Genomic DNA, 4,968 nt, shown 5'->3' with positions numbered 1-4,968 from the left:
CACCATTGCTTCCCCGATGTCTCGCACCCTGTTACCCTCTCAATTCCATATCCTCTTCACACACTTTCAAATTATTTATTAATAACTTCCAGTTAGTGGTGCCCATGTGTGCATTGGTGCCATGGTGCCATCCACTGGGGCACGGGCGACTGAGGAGAGGCATCAATCTTCTTTCAGCACCATCAAGGGGAGGCCTCAGGGCCTGCCCCCACTCATGCTAGAATTTTGACTGTCTTGATCTTATGCTGGTTGTAAAGGTAACCATAGGAGTTGATGTGCAACAGCCATGCCATGTCCAGAAGTCTGCTCATCCCAGCCCCCCTCCTCAGCCCGTATGTCTTTCCACTCACTCTTGAATGGGGGGAAGCTGATGTAGATGACTCATCCAAAGCTGAGTATTCACAGTTTTATACACTTGACACTTTTGACCAGTTATGAGTGTCTGCATTAACCACTGCACACTTCAAAATGACGCTTCTCTACTCAAAGTTGAAAGCAATACACATCAATGGATATAAATATAAACGTTTAGAAGGCAGTTTGACAGCATGATTGTGTAGTATAACAGTAGATTCCCTTCTAGGTCATATGGTCGCCCACGGCATGGGATTACAACCAGGCAAGAAATTCTTCCTGTGGAACAGGCCTCATAATCAGTTAGAAAGTGGTTGGTTACCATGGGATCGTTATGTCACTATTGTACCAGCAGACACACCTTGCCAGACAGGTAGATATTATAATTTGGCAGGGTCCAGCACTGGGAGAGACAATTATTATCTCCCCCTAATCCCCCAGCAGCCTCCATAGTACCTTTTGGAACTATGTGAGCTAGTGAACAAGGAAAGAGTTTTCTATACACTGCTAACAAAATAGTGACATCTCCAGAAAAAAAAAAATTTACCATCTGGTTATGGACAGCCAAGAGCAATGGCAGTAGGCCATGTTGCTTTGGGTGGTGCCTGGGCATCCAGAATCATTAGTTCACAGGGAGTATGCCATGCCTGATGTGAGAGGTTCAGATACTGACTCCTGTATTCTGGGAGCAGTATTGTCCACCTATGGCATGTAACTTCTGCTTAGACTTTATATACATGCACACATACATTCTAATTACTTTAGAAGCTAGTGTGTGTCTGTAAGGCTTTTTCATCCTGTGCCTGACTTTCTGTTGTTGTTTATTTTTGAGATTGTATTTTGATTACGTTTCTTCCTTTCCATTCCTCCCTCTAAACCTCCAATATACACACCTTTCCCCATTCTCCTTCAACTTCATGACTTCTTTTTTTATCAACTGTTAATTGCATGAATATATGTGTTTGTGCACATCTCTCTATATATCTATATATTCCTGAATACAGCTTGTTGAGTCCATAAAATGTTGCATATGTTTTCATGCTTGACCATTTGTCATTGAACAACCCATTGGTGTGTTCTTCCCTGGAAAGGACAATGTCCCCTGCTCCCAGCCTTACTCAGTTGCTTGTAGTCCAGTGGCTCTCAATCTCCTAATGCTGTGACCCTGTAATACAGTTCCTCATGTTGTGCCGACCCCCAGCCACAAAATTATTTTTTTTACTACTTCATAACTGTAATTTTGCTAGTTATGAGTAGTCATGTAAATATCTGGTATACAGGATATCTGATTTGTGACCTCCAAAGAGCTTGCAACCCATAGGTTGAGAACCAGTGTTCTATGTGGAGATACCGTGGAATGGGAAAACTACAACAGAGATGCCAGTAGCACAGAGGAAGCTCCAACCAGACAAGAAGGTACGTTTAGTTTGTTCGTTCAGCAAATTCTCAACTCTAAGTGGGCTCAACACTTCAGCAGTAACTGAAGTTGGGACTCACATGTCTCTGGACCCCATGCTTCCTTGGTTGGTGTCTGTGCCAACCCAGGCTGTCAGCAGTTGTACTTGGTACAATGAGGGGATAACATATGATATGGTCTTCCTACCTCAGGTCTACAAGTTTTCTGACTCGGGTGAAATGAGCAGAAAGGCTTTAGCATGGCATCTGGCCATAGAAAGGATCAACGTAGCCATAGGCCACTTCCTCCCTTGTTTCCCAGCCTCTCACTGGGAAAAGAAGCCCCCTGCTGGGTTAGTGTTGGAGAATGAGTCTCTCTAGAAACAGACCCCAGAAGATAGCAAAAGTGAGAGAGTAGAGGTCCGCTGGTCTGAGGCCTTATAAACAGTGCCAGGCATTTCTCACAAAAGAAACCAGGCCATTCTGAGCTGTATCAGGCTGTGCTCACTACCATATTTTACGCTGATGCAGCTGAAAGTCAGCACATCTCAGACAGCCATGCCTGGCACAACATTTCTGTCCAAATGTAGAAGATCCCTTCACCAATCAGAAGTCAACCCAAAAATAACTGGACTGGCTTCCTTCTGCCCCGACTGGGATCTGTTAGCACTCATCGCTTTCTGAGAACCACAGGGAGGCACATCTTAGGAAAACATTCCTGCCAGCCACTGAAGGAGGGCTGCTGGTTCAGGCTCGGCAGGGGCTCTGGCAAGAATGGAAGGCTGGACTCAAGGTGATGGAGGGCGCGTCTGCACCCATGACTTCATGCTGGTAGGACAGCCAGACTGATCTGCAGTAATGGCAAGCAGAACCCAGGGCAAAGGTGAGCCTACAATGAGAGAAATGGTAGTACAAAGTTCAAGGAAGGCACACTCTGTGTCAGATTCATCAACCCTGGAGGGCCTTCTTTCTGGCAGGCAGCTTTGACAACATTTTAGAAGTTTCTCTGGCTAATCAGGTAATCAGGCTGCGGATGATGAGTGATGTCTGTCATGCAGCAGGAAGGGGCTGGTTGATTCAGGATTTCTTTCAAATTTTAATTTTTAGAAATGAACTCTTCCACCTATGGGAAAAGTTGAGGACTCTGTAGACTTGCAAAATGAAAACAGTAATTCCTCCATTTTCTTTTTGTTACGACAGTATCAAGTGTATGAGAGTTGGGAGGGAACCCGTGTCTCATCGAGTAGCTTCATCCACTATGATTGCTTTACTTATTTATCCTAGAAGCTCTCCCCCCAACCCCAGTCCCTGCTAATCCGCATACTCTCTTCCTTTACAGCCCTTCTCATTAAAGTTTCCTTAGCCCACCATCCCTGGGCACAACTTTGACTCACGTGTTCCTGTACATATGAGCAGAGCACCTGGTTTCACGCACGCACACACATACACCACACACACACACACACACACACACACACACACACACACAGAGAGAGAGAGAGAGAGAGAGAGAGAGAGAGAGGCATGTACACAGTATTTTGTTAAAATTTTTATTTACTTATTTTTACATGGCCATTTTATCTCCATGCATGTCTGTGTGCCACTTCCATGTTTGGTGTCTGTGTGGGCCAGAAGGGGGTGTCAGATTCCTTGGGATTTGACTAACGGAGCGTTGTGGGCTGCCATGTGGATACTGGGAGTTGAGCCTGGGTTCTCTAGAAGGGTAGTGCTCTTAACTGCTGAGCTGTCACTACAGCCCAACTCAGTATTTTCTATGTGCACATTTTATTTCTTCAGATAGAATTACAATTTACTTAAGGCAGAAGCCTCATTTGCATTTCTTGTGTATGAGCCTTCCTAATCCTTAAGACACTTATCATGGTTACACAGACAGTAACTTCTTATTCTCTGAGGAACTGGTTTTAATTTAGGACAGAGGGTATACCATATATTTCAAGCCGTATGGACTTTGTTACCACTTTTGGTTCTGTGGCAAGGCAGAGTAGAAATCCCCCCAGTCATCCTTAGCTATTCTGTAACTCAACTTTGCCAGCCTGCCTCTACTCATAGGTTACATGGGAACATCTAGGGTCATGTCAGTGCGGTAGTAAGGTAAAATTATGCACTGGGTTTGCTCACATCAGCATAGTGAACCGTCCTCAGGGTCAAGCCAAACTGAACAGGAAGACATGTGGGTGAAATATCATCATAGGAGCAAAGACATGAGAATCTGTTCAAGGCAGCTGAGTGATGATTTCTGACCAACTTTTCACCATCCGTTTGGCCAGTATCTGCGGACACATCCAAGTTCCTAAGTCCTCAAAGATAGTGAGGAAGAGACAGGATGTGTATGATTATTTTGTGTATGTGTGTGTGTGTGTGTATGTGTGTGTGTGAGAGAAAGAGACAGAGAGAGAGAGAGACAGAGAGACACAGAGAGAGAGAGAGACAGAGACAGAGACGCACATGCACATGCATGTTTAATTCAGCTGTCATATATGTTAAATGGTTGACCATAGAAGAGTGTGCCAGGCTCTGCTGTAATTGAATTTTCTAAAGCATAAATAAGAGGTAGGGGAGGATGCATTCTTTGATGGATGTCTTCCCTTGGGTTGTGCACAGCTGACCCAGAGTCCCTCTCTTGCCTAATGAAAGGGCTTTATTCTGCTCACACTCAAGAGTTGTAGCCTGATTTTTTTTTTTTTTTTGCTTAGAAATGGACATCAAATTCATGAGCTCTAACAAAAAGATGGGATTTCCAAAGAGTTAAGGAATGCATATGGGAACAAATCATGACATAAGAGGCAGCAGAGAAGCATGACACCCAACTCTCTTCTCAATAGATGATCCAGCAAAAGAGGCTATGAGATGTAACCAGCCTGCTATCTGTTTTTGTCAATAAAGTTTTATTGAAACAGATTTGTTTACATTTTGTCCATAAGTTTTGTGTCCACATAGTGTCAGAATTGATTTGTTGTGACAAATTTAAGAATGAATCCACTTTTTCTTGACCCCACTATACCAGAATGCTCAACTTTAGCCTCAAGGAGAAAACTCTTTTCCTCATGGCCCTTAGATTATATTTACTCCTTTTTTTCTTTTACAGAGAAAGTGGAAAACCAATCCTGTGGTTATTTCAAGAAGGTGATTTTGTTGAATCCCTTTTCCAGGAAACCAGGCAGTGGCTTAGAAAGCTTATTTCCTCTTGGCAGGGGTCAT

General features: G+C 43.8%; 1 long non-coding RNA gene across 1 annotated transcript; it reads left to right on the top strand.

Annotated features, from left to right (window-relative positions):
- Positions 1 to 2,452: 2,452 nt before the first annotated feature.
- On the top strand, positions 2,453 to 4,668 carry LOC116098113. The gene is made up of 2 exons (XR_004121710.1): positions 2,453 to 2,632; positions 4,464 to 4,668. It is a non-coding gene; the product is annotated as an uncharacterized LOC116098113 (long non-coding RNA).
- Positions 4,669 to 4,968: the final 300 nt, after the last annotated feature.

This window comes from Mastomys coucha, unplaced genomic scaffold, assembly GCF_008632895.1.
Source record: "Mastomys coucha isolate ucsf_1 unplaced genomic scaffold, UCSF_Mcou_1 pScaffold20, whole genome shotgun sequence".
NCBI classification, from domain to species: domain Eukaryota; kingdom Metazoa; phylum Chordata; class Mammalia; order Rodentia; family Muridae; genus Mastomys; species Mastomys coucha.
This window is presented reverse-complemented; position numbering and strand designations above follow the sequence as displayed.